We start from the raw sequence: 16,999 nt of genomic DNA on the forward strand, positions 1-16,999 counted from the left end.
TACAAAGACTTAGGTTATACATAGTTTATTTTGAGTGTGTTCATGAGAGATGAGCTCAGGATCTTCTTGTTCCACTACCTTGTTCTCTCTGTCTGAACATCTTAACAAGACAACAGTTTACATACACTTGAAAGTCCCTAGGAGAGTAAACGTTTTCACCACCACCACAACAAAAAAAGTGTAAGTATGCAAGGTGATGCAGGTGTTAACTAGCCCTATTGGTAGCAATCATTTCTTTTTTTTTTTTTTTAATTTTTAATGTTTTATTTATTTCTAGGAGACAGAGAGAGACAGCGTGAGCAGGGAAGGGTCAGAGAGAGAGGGAGTCACAGACTGAAACAGGCTGCAGGCTCTGAGCTGGCAGTCAGCACAGAGCCCGACGTGGGGCTCGAACCCATGAACTGCGAGATCATGACCTAAGCGAAAGTCGGACGCTTAACCGACTAAGCCACCCAGGCGCCCCTGGTAGCAATCATTTCTGAATAGAGTAGTATATCAAATCATCACATGTGTAGGTTTAAGGTCGACAAATGTTAAGTCAATTATATCTTGATAATTGGGGGAAAAGAACCTTGATTTCTAATCATATCCACAAATAGATTCTATGTGTTTAAGTCTGAATCATTTAAAAAGAAAGATAACTACTAAATAATATCTCTATATAAATATTAAGGGAATTGGTGAAGATAATCAGATTTTGGTTATGGTTCCTCCAAGCATAGGGACTAATTAGTAACATATAATCATTAATCTGACTGCTTAATGTGAGACACATTTGAACAGGCAGCTTTTTTATTTGAAGCCTGGGCCAGTTTTGATTCCCTAGGGAGAATCTCTGCCTCCCCACATTCTCCTGAGGGGTAAAATTGTCTTCTATTCTCTCTGCATGTTGTTATATTACACAGTATTTTATTGGAATTAACTTCAAATCCCTCCTTGAGTCATGGCTTCCTTCATATTAGAGTTTCAGTGACATGCTGATTTGGCAATATAATTAATGTATGCCTTCCTGAGAGGAAAAAATACGAAGACCTCTTAAACTGTCATTTTCCGCAAACTTAGATGGGTGTTAACATTGTTCCTCATGATGAGCTTGACCATGGACGAGATGGGATGGTGATTGAGAGAGTGGCGAGGAATGGTTAAGAAGGGGTCAGGAAAAGATGCCCTAGGAACCTCCTGCTTCTCCCTTTCTCCTCCTTTCGTGAAAGTTTCTATTTAGTGTGGACTTTTCTTGTAGCATATTTTCCCTATTTTTTATGCTATGCCTTTTGGTACAGCCCTACTGCTCAAAGGTACCAGAATTGGATCATGATAAGTATAGGAAAATTAATAAAATTTAGAAAATACTTCTCCCTCAACGAATCCTGGCTTTCAATGCTATTGTTTGTTCATGTGCTTGAAAAAGTTACATTCTGAGCTCAAACTGTGGCATGATATATATTTCTCCATCCCCTTACTTTTAATCTGAAGGTATCTTCCAGTCTAAAATGAGTTTCTTGTAGACAGCATATAGATGGATTTTGTTTTTTTATCCATTCTGCTACCCTATGTCTTTTGATTGGAGCATTCAGCCCATTTACATTCAGTGTTATTATTGAAATATGTGGGTTTAGAGTCTTTGTATCTTTTGTAGGGTTCATGTTTGTGGTAGTGTCTCTGGTATCTTTGTTCCTTGCAACCTTTCCTTCAGAGCGTCCCCCTCAGGATTTCTTGTAGGGCTGTCTTAGTGGTGACAAATTCTTTCAATTTCTGTTTATTTGGAAAGATTTTTATCTCTCCTTCTATTTTGAATGACAGGCTTGCTGGATAGAGGATTCTTGGCTGCATATTTTTACTGTTCATCACATTGAAGATATCCTGCCATTCCTTTCTAGCCTGCCAAGTTTCAGTAGATAGGACTGTCACCACTCTGATAGGTTTCCCTTTGTATGTTAGGGCCCTTTTCTCCCTAGCTGCTTTCAAAATTCTCTCTTTGTCCTTGTATTTTGCCATTTTTACTATGATATGCCATAGAAGATCGATTTCTGAGCTCAAACTGAACATGGACTTCTTTAGTCGAAGACTGTACCCTTAATCCTCGGAATAATGAATATTGTTGCTTCATTTGTTTTAGTTGTAGAGAATCACAATTCAAGGGAAATAAGGGAAGAATTTTGATGGTTTAAGATTTTCCTATTATGTTTCTATTACATGCAGTGGCTCAACTGAAAGCTAGAGTTAATATATGAAAGAGGAAATAAGGACAAGGGAAGTTGAAAGAGTAGATGAGAGCAAGTGAGAAGAACACGAAGGAGGGTTACAGGCAGTGGGGGACTACACGCTGCTACCATCTCTTTCCATTTCACAGACTATCTTACCTCTACTGCAAGTAGAAAACCAGAGTGCCTGTTATAGTAAGGAGCACCCCAAATTTACAACTGTAAGGCAGTGCTTTTATAGATTCATTCAAATTTGGACTTTGGTGGTTGTAATTGCCTCATCATTTTGCAAGTAACCATAGTCATCCTTGCCACAGGTCAGAGAAAAAGAACAGAAATCATGCAATTTCCTCACACTGGATTTAATTTGTTAGCCACATACATACATACATACATACATACATACATTTTTGTGTGGGTGAAAATCCATGTGACATAGTTCATATTTCTGAACTAGTAGCTTGATTGCCCTTAGTGACTGGTTTATTTTTATATAATGGACACTGAATCGAATACCTAAATGTTTGCCTTTATAATGTGGCTGATAGAAAAAGTTGAGTTTAATTTGTGACTAACATTGATAGAATATCCCTGATCATACAGACTTTTATAATTTTATGCTTTCATTATTGATCTTATTTATAATAGTAGTAATAAGTATATCAAAGAGAATAGGTTAGGTTATTCTATAGGATCAAGCAGTCACAAAATGTCAGTGGATCACAAAACAAAGGTTTATTTCTTACACTACAAGTTGAGTACAGCTAAGTTCTAACTGTGCTCTGTTTGTTTCACTGGGAGGTCCAGGCTGATAAAGCAGCTTCTCCCCAGAATACCACCAGAGGGAAAAGAGAAATCATGACAAAGCATATCTGGTGTCTTAAAACTTTGATCTAGAAATAACACATGCCCTCTTTCATTGGCCAAAGCAAGTAAGGCTCCCTGAATCAATGATGCAAGGAAGTACAGTTGTTGCTACAGAGAAGCTCAGGACATATTTCGAGACAGTAAGACAGTCCATCAAAATAGGTAGCACTTAAGTAATTATTCTGAACCCAGCATTTTTCTAAGACAGATATTTAATGCTCAAAGTTGTTTGGTACATACTAGATGACAATACAGAGTTTGGAGGGTGAGAAATTTGTTCAAGTTTACAAAATAGATAGTGGGCTGAGTTGGAATTGGAATGGATTTCTGTCTCCAAACTCAGTCTGTATTTGTTACTGTATTGCATGTGTTTTCAGAAGTTCTCCGGGATAAGGAGAGGACTGAAATTTAAACGTCAGCTGAGGAGAAGTTGAATGGTCCATATTACCACTCCAGTGTTAAGAAATTCCAATTTGATGAAAATGAGTTTTCCTCTAAATCTGTGTGAGGAACCAACTGCCAAGAGGCCAAAGTAGCTTCAAATAAGCCAATGATTTTTTTTTGTCATTAGTAACTAATTAACCTGCAGTCTGGGGGCACTTGTCAATAGGTGATCAGAAAAACCAATATGAGAGGTCACCTAGGATAGCTGAAAAAGTTCAAACCAGATTTCTGAAATATAAATATTATGTACATGAATATTTATATGTGACAATCAAAGGGAGTATTAAAGTCAATTCTAGAAATTGCCTTTATATTTTTTAAGGTGCCATTGTTTTATGTATGAAAATAGAATAGAAAGATACAATACTAATTTATGTATAAAAATAGCAAGCCATGAGTTTCCTGGTCTAACCAATCACTGACCACAGTGCTTAAAACCATTTTTGGGTTGTTAGGATAGGTAGCTTTTTGGTTTCCTGGATGCCATTTCCCTTCACATATAAATGTGCTTCCCATTGTCCTACTCCAGTATAATTTCTTAAGGCACCACTTATGAAATTGTGTATGAAGCCAATATATTGAATAAGTACTGAGGTCCAATTATATATCCATGCTTGTGGTAAACCTGGATGTGTAAAAACCCTGCTCCCTTAGAGCTGAAAGTCAAGTAGGATGACTTAATTTGCAAAGGTGTTTGCGTAATTAAAATAATATCAGTCACAGCAACATTAAAGCATTTTGACAACACATTCCATTTGCACTCTTTACCTGCTGTCCTAAATTTAGTAGAAAAGTAACAAACAAATTGATTCATTTAAACTGTAGTGTTAAGTTGGAGACTGAATGGTTGTATTTCTTCTGAAATTCCTATTTTGAAATCCTACCCACCCTTCCATGTGATGGTATTGAGAGGTGGGCCTTGAGAAGGTAATTCTGTCATCAGTGGGGAGCTCTCAGGAATGGGTTTTGTGTCCTCATAAAAAAGACCCACAGAGCTCTTTACTTTTCTTTTCCCCATGTAAGGATAACAAGAAGTCAGCAGTTTACAGCCTGGAAGAGGGCTCTCACCAAAACCTAACCATCCTGGAACTCTGATCTCACTTTCGTCCTCCAAAACTATGAGAAATGAATTTGCGTATAAGCTACCCAGTCTGTGGTACATTGTTATAGCTGCCCAAACTAAGACCTACTATGATTTAAATTATAGTACTTAAAAGGTAGGTATTTGTTAGCCTTGATTATTATTTATGCCTAGACAGTTATATACCAGGGATTTGGAAATAGAATTATTAGAATTGAAAATTTTTGTGTTTAATGTTATCATTTTTGAAGGCTTAAACTTAAAATTTCCTCATGAAACTAAAATTATCTTTAATACCTAAACTTTGAATGTTGACCTAAAATTTCAAATGAAATTCTAAGTAAACATAAATGTTGGAAAGTATCTTGTGTTAATTGAGACTTTGATTTGTTATCAAATTACATTATTAATGGACTTCTTTTGAAGTCTGAGAAAATGGTACTGCACATTTAATCTTACTGTAATAAAAATCCTTACATTTTCTGGCTTCTAGAATATATGACCATATATTCCCATCCTTGAATATCTTGAAGCACACTTGAAGCTTAGCATAAAAGTAACAGGCCCTCAAACAGGTGGATAACATAATTTTCATTTTACTAATGTATAACAGAATCTAAATTGCATCTTGCCTTCATTTGAAACCCAACCATTTGGTTATGGTAAACTGTCTTGATGGGAAGTTTATCTTAAGACTTATGTAATCTTTGCCCCTTGTGTATCATGATATTTGGGGAATATATTTTCTGGGGATAACATATGGTGGAACAATCTTTCAGGTTACCTGTTGTGACCCTGAGTTTGCATTATGGGGGAAATATGCTTCCAATTAAAATTGTCCTATGGGGATGCTATTCTTTATGAATTCAGGGTGAAGAATAGCTAAGGAGTCTGGTCTGTGTCTGACAGCTGGTGCAATGCACCTTGAATCAATAAAACTCTTATTAATTCCATTCTAAGTACTTGATATTGGTTCACATGGACATGATTCTACAAAGAACTGTAGATTTGAAAACCTCTAATACAGGTTATTGTTCAGAACAATGCCAATATTCCTGAAAGAAGGGCTACATGCTGATAAAAATTTATGTCAAGTAAATACCTACACATCAGCAGTTGTGGTCACTGCTTTAAGTGCTTTGAGGTTTACAAACAAGTTTAAGGACATAATTCCTTAAATGATATTTCTAGAAAATAAGACCTAGAACACTAAGGCTATATAGATGAGGGTTTATAGAAATTCCTCTCACTTTCTGTTGAAAAGGATCCAAGCATTCACAAATGACCTCCTAGGTTGCCCTATGCAGAATGCTAAACCTAGTCAACATTCTGCAGAGTCAAGTAAAATTTAATTATAGGAAGATTTATTTTCTTCCTTACTGTTCTCCAAGTTTTCAGGCTGTTTTATATTCAGTTGATCATCCAGTACGAAACAGGAAAATACAAAATCATGTTGATTCTCTAGTTAGACTTCATTATGTAACTCTAGCTTGTTGATATATCCCATTGATTTTCTGGAACATGTTCTACTATTTTATCATCTCCTTCAGATCTGAGTATCCAGATCCAAAGAAACAATTTTCTTCTGATGTAGCCACTACAGCCCCTCATCTTTAGTAGAAAATGAAATTTATGGTCAATAATGGGGAAGGAGTTGACCATTCACTCCTTTATCCCCATTGCAAGAATCCCAAGGTGATAAATACATAAATATAATTATAGATATAGATATGAATGATCTGATTGTTTAAGGTTCCTTAACAGCCAGTCAATAGGAAGAAGGATCTATCTTGTTCATATTTGCTTCGTCATAAGGAGTTGGGAGGTGTCAGATAAACCTTTATTGAAATGACATGACATGACAAAATTAATTCCTAACTAATTTAGTAACCTTAAAATTTCTCCTTTTACTGAAGAACTATATAGGTGTACAGTGATTGCTGTGTGTAAAGCCCTGAGCACATTTTTGTAGAAGAGCTTTGAGGCTGTAAACATAATGCCCAAGCATCTGCCCAACTGAATTCCTTGTGTATTTTTTATGAGCTCTTTATTAACCAGCTTGTGTCCACACATCCATATTCCCACATTTTCCCCTGTGCTTTAGCCATATTAACCTTGAGTTTCCCAGATGAACTGTAACCCTTCCTTACAAAGGGTTTAACACATGATATTCCTTTCACAAGAAATGGTCTTTTCTTTTTTTAGATTTCTTCTCCCGATCCATGTTGTGTGGATGGACGCATTTGACAAGGTCCTACCTTCTACTGTATGAGGTTGGAAAAAGTTAAGTTTATTTTTTATAGCACTTATTACAAGTATAATTGTCATTTGATGTTATTTTGATTTCCCCCTACTAGGCAGTTCTATAAGGAACTATGGATGATTTGACTCATAGTTATATCTCTAGCACATTGTACAACCTGGCCCCTATTTGGCCTGTTTGACAGTTGGTTTCTCAGGATCCAGTCACACTTCTGTACATAAAATTATGATTTTGTTTAGGGTAGCAGTATGTCCAAATGCTTGAATTCCCTAACTCTTCAACAACTAAGTATAGTGATGACACATTTCTGGCCAATGACAATGGGAAAGCTATAATTGTCCTGTTAAAGAGGCAGATGTAGCAAGAACACTACTGCCCCCTTTCCTGACCTTGAATGTGAATGTAAAGATTGAAGCTATAGAAGCTATTTTGAGACCAGAAAAACCAGCAGAAAGATGAAAAATAACATACTTTCATCATGGTGAAGCAGAAAGATAGCATTACAGGATCATGATCACTTACACAGATGGGATGGGCTTTTACCCAAATTGGTTCAAATATGGAGACTGATACTACTACATACACCAAGAAGATATGAAGAGATACATTCCTCACATATTGAATCTTTCTGAGAAGATTAAGAAAGATAACCAAGCAGATATAAAAATGGCTTGTGCAAAGGCAGGGGATGATTGGTCCTGGATTTTGTGGCTAGGAAGTAGAGCCGAGGTGGAGGTTCCTACACAGTTTGAACTTAGTTGCTGGTGATTGCATGGTTTGAACTTCACTAGCACCAATGGAAGGAGCAAGTGGGCTTTCCTTGTAGCTTGCCCAGATGTGGCACAGGAGGATAGGGAAGGGAGATTTTAAAAGCTGTCAGTAGTTATACACCAAAAAGGGAGTCAGACATTTTATTACACATGGCACTACATTAGTAACTGCAACCATGTACCTCCGTATTCTTGTTACTAGCAGACAATCACAATCCTAACTGTTCAATAGGTGCTGAAAAAATACATGGTATTTGTCTTTGAGGTATAATTGAACTGTAATGTATTTGAAGTATACAACATAATAAGTCTATATTTGTATATAATAAAATGATCACAATAAGTCTAGTTAACATCTGCCACCATACATAATTACAAAAAAAATTTCCTTGTGATGAGGACTTCTAAGATTCATTCTACTAGCAACATCTGAAGATGCAGTAGAGTACTAACTATGGTCACAAAGCTTCACTGCATCCCTGTGACTTATTTTATAACTAAATATTTGTACCTTTTTGATCCCCATACCTGTTTTGCCCATCCTCCCACACCCCTCACCTCTAACAGCCACTGTCTTCTCTAGAGGTAGTTAGGGTTAATTTTTTTCAAGATTTCACATACAAGTGAGATCATATGACATATGTCTTTGTCTCACTTACTTCATTTAACATAATGTCCTCAAGGGCCATCCTTGTTGTAAATGGCAAGATTTCCTTCTGTTTCATGGCTAAATGATATTTCATCATATATACATAAATATATACATACATGTATGCATGAATATACGTGCATCATATCCATATATCCGCAATATCTTTATTCATTCATGTGTCAATGGACACTTAGGTTGTTTCCCTTTCTTGGCTCTGTGATAAACATAATGGTGCATATATCTTTCAGAGATAGTTTTTGTTTCCTTGAGATAAATACTCAAAAGTATAATTCTTCAATTATATGATAGTTTTGTGTTGCGGACAAAATGACACAAAGACAAGACACACACAAAAGACAGACACAGACACAACTCTGGCCGGAGGAACAATTCTATGCAAGCCCCCCTTGCGGTTTATTTTATACCCCGGTAACTGGATACAAACTGAAATCTACAAGATGCATTCCTTTACCAAATAAGGGCAAGTAGCCAAACACATTCCAAGGACAGGGGGGAGCAAAGGGAGGAAGCGACCACAACATGTTTACTAAGAGGCCTGCCCACAACTCCAGCCTCCTCCTTATTTCTTTTTTTTTTTTTTTTTTTAATATCCTCCTCCTTATTTCTAAGGAGGGCATGTTCCCTCGTGTGCGAGCAGATCATTAACCTTGGACATTGTGTGCAGGCCTCTTGGCAGAACGTCCTGTTTACAGGCATGATCTGCCCAAGCAGAGAGTCCCATGTGCAGGCACATCCCGGTGTCCCTAACCACGCTTTCTCGTGGTCACTGTCGGGCTCCCACAGTTTTGTTTTCAATTTGGTGGAAACTCCATACTGTTAACGATAGTGGGTGTACCAGTTCATGTTCCCACCAGCAGTCCATAATGATTCCCTTTGCTCCACATTCTTACCAACACTTGTCTTTTTGATGATCACCATTCTAACAGGTGGGAGAATACCTCCATGTAGTTTTGATTCACATTCCCCTTATGCTTAGAGATGCTGAGCATCTTTTCATGTACCTGTTTGCCATTTGTATGTCTTCTTTGGGAAAATATCTATTCAGATCTTCTTATCTTTTAAAATTGGTGTGTTTTCACTATTGAGTTGTAGGAGTTCTTGATATGTTTCGGACATTAACCCTTACAGATACATGATTTGAAAATATCTTAGATTCATTACGTTTTTTCATTTTGTTGGTGATGCAGGACCTTTTAAATTTGATGTAGCCCCATTTTATTGTTGTTGTTGCTTTTGCTTTGTGATAAAGTCCAAAAAATCATCAGCAAGGCCAGTGTCTAAGAATTTACTGCTTGTTATTTTTCTAGGAATTTTATGGTTTTTGGACCATTCAGGTTTTTAACCCATTTTGATTTCTTTTGTGTGTGTATGGTATAAGAAAGTGGTCCAGTTTTATTCATTTGCATATAATTGTCCAACTTCTTCAACACCATTTATTGAACAGACTGTCTTGCCCACTATACATTCTGGCCTCTGTTACTGTATATTACTTGACCATATAAACTTGGGTTTATTTTTGGGCAGCTATTCTGTTGTATTGATTTACATGTCTGTGTCAGTACTATACTATTTTTATTATTATAGCTTTGCAGTATACGTTGAAATCTGGGATTGTGATACTTCTAGCTTTGTTCTTTTAAGATTTCTTTGACTCATCAGGGTCTTTTGTGATCCCATACCAATTATAAGATCATTCATTCTATTTCTGTGAATAATGTCGTTGGAACCGGTGGGGATTGCATTGAATCTTCATGTTACTTTGGGCATGGACACTTTCACATTATTCTTTGACTCTATGGTCACAAATACCTTATTTATTTGCATCTTCAATTTTTCATCAATGTCTTAAAGTTTTGAGTATACAAGTCTTTTCCTCCTTGGTTAAATTTATGTCTGAGTATTGTCACTGACACAATTGTAAGTGAAATTAATTTCTTAATTTTTTTCTGATAACTTGTTATTAGTGTAGAAAAATGAAAATGAGTTTTATACATTGATTTTGTATCTTGCAACTTGACTGAAATTTTATCAGTTCCAAAAGTTTTTTGGTAGAGCTTTAATATTTTCTATAAATATCCAATGCAAATAGTAATAGTTCTATTTCTTCCTTTGCAATTTAAAGTTTTCTTTTTCTTTTTTCCTTTTCTTGCCTAATTGCTCATGTTAGGATTTCTTATGTTGGATAAAAGGTGAGAGTGAGAACTCTTGTCTTGTTCGTGCTCTTAGAGTAAAAGCTTCCAGCTTTAAACTGTGTGAGTATGATGTTAGTTGTGGCCTTGTAAAATATGGCTTTTATTAAGTTACAATATTTTACTTATATACCTACTTTGCTGGGAATATTTTTTACTATAAATGTATATGGAATTTTGTCATCTATTGACATGATCATCAGATTTTTATCCTTCATTTTGTTAATGTATCATGTTGATTGACTTTCAGATAAACCATCATCTTTGCATCTCTGAAATCCCATTGATCTTGATATCATCCTTCATGTATTATTAAATGTACTTTGCTAATATCTGTTAAGGATCTTCGCATATGTGTTTCTTAGTAATCTGGGCACGTGTGTGTGTGTGTGTGTGTGTGTGTGTGTGTGGTGTCCTTGTCTGGTTTTGATATCAGAGTAATGCTGGCCTTGTAAAATGTGTTTGAAAGTATTCCATTTCCTAGGTTTTTAGAAGATTTTGAGACACATTAGTATTAACTCTTTAATCTTATTTAAATGTTTAATGGAACTGATCAGTGAAGCTGTCTAGTCCTGGACTTCTGTTTGTTGGGAAGGTTTTTTCATTACTCTTAAATTTCCTTATGAGTATATTTTTGCACATATAGGTGGTTTAGGAGGAAGTTAATGGAGGACCATGAGGGAGAAGAAAAGGAAAAATAGTTGGGGAGAGGGAGGAAGACAAACCATGAGAGACTCTTGAATGCCCAGAACAAACTGAGGGCAGATGGGAGTGGGGGAGAGGGGAAGGGGGGTGATGGGCATAGGGGAAGGTACTTGTTGGGATGAGTACTGGGTATTATATGAAAACCAACTTGACAATAAACTATTTAAGAAAAAAATTTCCCTATGAGTAATTGATCCATTCATATTTCCTATATACTCATGATTCAGTCTTGTCAAGTTGTATGTCCAGGGATTTAACCATATCTTCTATGATGTTCAATTTATTGGTGTATAACTCATAGTAGTCTCCTATAACACCTGTATTGCTTGGGTATCAGTATCTCTTTGTTTCTGATTTTATTTAAGCCTTCTTTTTTGAGAGTCTAGCTAATGTCTTGTCAGTTGATTCTTTTCAAACAACCCTATCTTAGTTCCATTTTTATTTTTTGTCTTATTCTATACACCATTAACAAATACATTGATTTTTCACAATTTATCAAGTAAGTTTATAAGGTATCCAAAGGCTTAGACTTTTCAGAGTTTCAAACTGTTTATTTTTCTGTATATACTATGCTTTTTAACTTGGACTGAGGTATTTTCCCAGAATTAGAATGTAACATTGATACAGACAAGGACTGAATCTGTTTTATTTACTATCAATACCTCAGTGGAGTGCCTGGTGGCTCATTCGGTTAAGCATCTGACTTTGGCTCAGGTTATGATCTTGTAGTTTGCAGGTTCAAGCTCTGCGTAGGACTCTGTGCTGACAGCTAGCTCAGAGCCTGGAGCCTGTTTTGGATTCTGTATCTCCCTTCCTCTCTCTGACCCTCGCCTGCTCACTCTCGCTCTCTCAGAATTAAAACATTAAAAAAATTAAAAACCTCAGAATTTACTACATTATTTCAAATATGTCTCAATAAATACTTGATAAATGAATTAATAAAATTTACTACTGATACCTGTAGGCAAGAACCCTGATTTGCACTTAGGCTTTTTTAACACACAAGAGAGCCTATACGATTTGTTAACAGCTTAAAAACTTGTACATGAGGCAGTTGGAGAAAAAGTGATTCAAACATCAACCATATCTTTGCTGTTAAATAAGATTCTGCTGAGATTTTTTAAATGTAGGTCAAATGGAAAATGCAAAGAGGTAACTTAATAGTAAGAGCTCCTCCAAATTAGGAAAATTCACACTTTCCCAAAACAACAGTCTTAGACCACTGAGGACAGGACATATATTTTGCCCTAAACATTTCAATAGCAACTAAGACTGTTATCTAATGAACTAAAGAAGTAAAGTTTATGTAAATCCCCATATTACCAAGATAAAGTTATATCAATTATTTTAATTCATGAAACAGATGCTTATGAGGAGCTATCTAACATATGTTAGGTATCACCAGAGGCATTGGGGATATACAGGTCCATATGATACAGGCTTTGAACTTCCGAAGATAGCAATCCAGTCAGATAGATAAGTACATGGCAAACAATCACACAGAAGAGTGCTCAAGTATAAACAAATTCTACTGGGAACATGCTGCATGTAAGTGGCTACCTGAGGGTGAAAGTTATTAGAGGTCAAGACATGAGCATGAGGAAAAGCAGAATAAGCAGAAGTAGTGACTGATTATGAGGTTATTTCATTAGAGGTCTTGGAGGGTAGGGTAGTAGAAGATAACAAAGTTAAACTAGAATGGTAGGTGAAATTCATACTGGAAATGGCCTTCTGTGGTTGTGAGGAGTGTCTAAAACTGGAGAATAAATCCTGACTGGGACAATATTGCCTACAGAAATGCTTATTATTTAGAAAATTGGATGTAAAGTAGAAATATTCATTCAGCTTCAAAAATCCTGTATCTTTAACAGCCCATGCCTAATTCATCTAGATAAATGGTACTAAATGTGAGTTATGGGATATAAAAAAATAATAAACATGATTTTTTCAACAAAGATTGAAATAAATGATACTCCTTCAAAACTATTGACTTGCAACTCTGGACACCTATTCATTCTGCTAGTGAGGCTCATTATTTTTGGTTTACTGAAATTGTTTTAGAAAAATTTTCACATTCTTATGAATTATCTGCAAAGTGGAAAATATCTTGTGTCAGTTTGCATTTGAGTTTTAGAAACAATTGAATATCATTTTGGATAGAAGCTTAGTGAATGATGTGGATGGTTGAATTGGTTAATATTATGTTAACGGTATTAACAAAACAAAAGCAAAATATGGTTAATACTATGTTAACAATATCAGCATAATATGGAAATTGAATGTGACTATACTTTAGTGATATTTAATTTTTTAGTTGGAAAGACACAATGCAATTGCAATTCTAAAAGATACTATCATTGACATGAATGCATGATCTCCCAAAATGGTAATTTTGAAGGACAACATTTACTATACACAAAAAATTCTTAATGATGGTGGTATACTATTATAGAGTCCAGTGGGTCTAAGTAATAGCCTCCCCTCACCTAAGTGGTAAAAGGCCAAGAGGCAGAGGCAGGCTAAGAGCATAGCAATGTCTGTGCTGGCCACCATCCTTTACATGTGTGTATAAACCCTTTATAGAAAAACATATATATCCCTTTGCATGCTTCTAACATTTGTCATCACATAATTCCCTCTTCTTATTGTCCATAATTCTAACCTGAAATCCTCTGATCCTCAACATCTGTTAAGACCTTAAGAGATGACAAACCCAAGACATACTGTTTTTTTGTTTAAAACATAGACTTTTCCTTGCGCAAATGTTACAGAGTATACAGAGACTGCTGTAAGAAAAATCCAGACATGAAAAAAATCCACATAACTCCATCATTTTATGACTGGAACATTTTACTCCTGGAACAACATTTACTCATTTTCTCTACCCCTTGCCCCTGATAAACACCATTCTAGTATGATGATTATAATGCTGTATTATATACTTCATTATTGCTAAGACAGTAAATCATCACTGTTCTCACCACAATACAGTAATGGTAATTATGTGATGTTATGGATGTGTTAGCTAACTACTGTGTTAGTGATCATTTTGCAATATGTAAAGATATTAAATTAATACATTGTATACCTTAAACTTATACAATGTTACATGTCAATTATATCTCAATAAAGCTGGGGGAGTGGAAGAAAGTTACCAACGATAAATTAATCTAAATAGAAGTAAACTGGCAGCTATGCTTATGACTTCGGGGTACCTAGGTGGCTCAGTTGGTTAAGCATCTGATGGGTCAGGTCATGATATTGAAGTTTGTGGGCTTGAGTCCCCAGTTGGACTTTGTGCTGACAGCTCAGAGCCTGGAGCCTGCTTTGGATTCTGTGTCTCCCTCTCTGTCTGACCCTCCAGCTCATCCTCTCTCTCTCTAAAAAATAAACATTAAAAAAAACACATGACTTTGGTTTTAAATTCCATTTACCAATTCTATATAAAAAATCTTACTGAAATTCATTGAAGAATCGATGCCTTCCTAATGTTTATCAGTTATTAAATTCTTTAGAAGAATAACAGATTTTTTTGTTTTTAACAAAAACGTTCCAAAAAGGAAACATACTGAGAGTTTTAGATAGACTAGAATAATCCTTTTCCAATGTTTTAAAATGAGAAGATCAAAAGTCATGTAAGGCATAAATTGTTTCTTAGCAACAAAATTTAATAATATAACTATTTCCAAATTAACTATTTCCCCCAAAAAAGTCATTGCTATTTCAATTCTTCCCCTCTCCTTTGGTGTATACACATACTAAGAATATTGATTTTTCTATAGCTGACTCTCAGATGATCCATTTGTACCTAGGTGAAGCTCCTAGGAAAAGTAGACAGTACTTTCCACACTGCTGCAGGCCTCAGAGAATGCTTCCTGATTGTCAAACAGTCCAGTACATTGGCATTCATGTACAGACACGCCACTGAGAAACCCTGACTGGGAGGCAGCTTTTCGGGACTCAGATACTTCAAGATATTTTATCAATGACAGGGCCTTAAATAACTAGTTGGAAAAAGGAACATTCAGGTGAGACAGTTACCAGAAGTTCTGAGGTATTTCTTCCGAATTCCTGGAAGAGTATAAGCCTTTCTATACACCACATAAGACTGATGCTAAGGTTCAGTTATATAAGAAGATAGTTGACTACCCTAACAGCAGAATACAGCCATCTTCCACCATACAATTTCACAAGCAAGTAGCATAGTATTCTGTAGAACAAGGTAAAAGTAAAGCCTGCCTAGCTACACAGCGGCCAAAAAATACAAGTCCTCTAGCATTGAGCATCAAATCTGCCCACTCAGTTGTCCAACTGCCAAAACAGTAGGACAAACTCCTACTAATTTACATGAAATTCCTGCCTTTGGTGATGTGTAATATGGAGACTGAGCCTATTGTGATGTTCTTCAAACAGGTGTACTGAGTAAAATCTCAGAGTAAGTTCCTACTGGAACTATAGTTACATGAGATGCAATGATGCAGCAACATAAGTAAAGCATGGGACTTTGTCAGTTTAAGGTTACATGGTTCTGAGATTCGATGGTGAGCCATCTCTTTTGGGATCATGGAAAGCTATTCAAGACTATGTCCCTTTTAAATGGAACAGGATGAAGGGTGAGTTTTCCTAATAGCCTGAGGACTAAACAACTCATAATGGAGGGGGAGTTAGACTCCAAGTCAGTTCCATAGCTGGGGATAGTAAGTGTTCAATAAATGTTAACTATTAATGTTTTTACTATGTGTTCAGCACTTTGACAAATGCTTATATTTCATGAAATCCAACTGTTCTATAAACAAGGACTACTATTTAAGTTTTATACGTGAAGGAACTGAGGTTTGAAGTTTAAAATTATTAGGTGAAATGACCAAGGTTGTATAGCCATTGAGTAATAGATCAGATGGTACCAAAGAAGGCTCAAGACTAATGGATATGCAGTAGGTCTATTATACCTTCTATTTTCCTGGGCAAAGTAGTTTTCATTACAGTCTCCTTCCCTAAATTAAGGCATTATTTCTAGTTTTCCTTTATAACTATCCTAAATGCTCTCTAGTACTCATTTTAATATATTCTTATGCGTATAATGAGCTTGAAGAATACCATAGATAGAAAGCTGGTGGACTTTATCTCTGATCCATGTTCCTGGAGAAATTGTTAGGATGAGCCTGTTCACGTGGTACTTACATCTTACTGAGCTGGCAAACTGTCAAGGGGAAGAATGTGACATGAGACATTGACATTTGTTTTGCATATTCTGATCCCCTATAAGATTTGTCACATTGGAAATGGATATTGGGAGTTTATGAGTGTTAGTTTGAAAGGATGCTTTGCTGCATGAATGTGGAACATGTAACAAACAGACTCTGGCCTATTTTTTCCCCTTTAACTACAAGGCTGGTAAATCACTGTTTTAGAAAGAAATTCACTCTAGAGAACCCAAAGATTGTGATTCAGAAGATCTGACTTGGGGGTCCAAGAATTTGCATTTCTATTAAATTCTAATCACATTCTAGTGATTTGGTATTACATCTCTTCCCCTCATCTCTAAAGTATAAACATATCAGTGATAGAGATTTTGTGAGCTGACTCCTGGATGATCCAGGTTTACCTGGAGAAAACTTCTAGGAAAAAAGTAAGCTGTGTTGCTGATGGAGACTTGTCTTGGAACCACATTTTTAAAAACACTGTCCTGGAGTAGAGATTTCAACTCTGGCTTCACTGGAGACTGCCTTGTATACATTAAAAGCAAACAAACAAAAACATGAAAACAAAAAACCTCATGCTTCAAGTCCTATTCCAGACCAACTAA

At 35.9% G+C, this 16,999-nt stretch overlaps 1 long non-coding RNA gene across 1 annotated transcript in view; it reads left to right on the top strand.

Annotated features, from left to right (window-relative positions):
• The first annotated feature begins 6,827 nt into the window (after nucleotides 1-6,827).
• Nucleotides 6,828-16,999, top strand: part of LOC120239802 — a 153,064-nt gene continuing 142,892 nt past the window's right edge. Inside the window, exon 1 of the long non-coding RNA XR_005530512.1 lies at nucleotides 6,828-6,876. This is a non-coding gene — a long non-coding RNA (uncharacterized LOC120239802). The remainder of the gene's footprint in view (nucleotides 6,877-16,999) is intronic.

Source organism: Hyaena hyaena, unplaced genomic scaffold (genome assembly GCF_003009895.1).
Source record: "Hyaena hyaena isolate Hyena2069 unplaced genomic scaffold, ASM300989v1 scaffold_242, whole genome shotgun sequence".
Classification (NCBI taxonomy): Eukaryota; Metazoa; Chordata; class Mammalia; order Carnivora; family Hyaenidae; genus Hyaena; species Hyaena hyaena.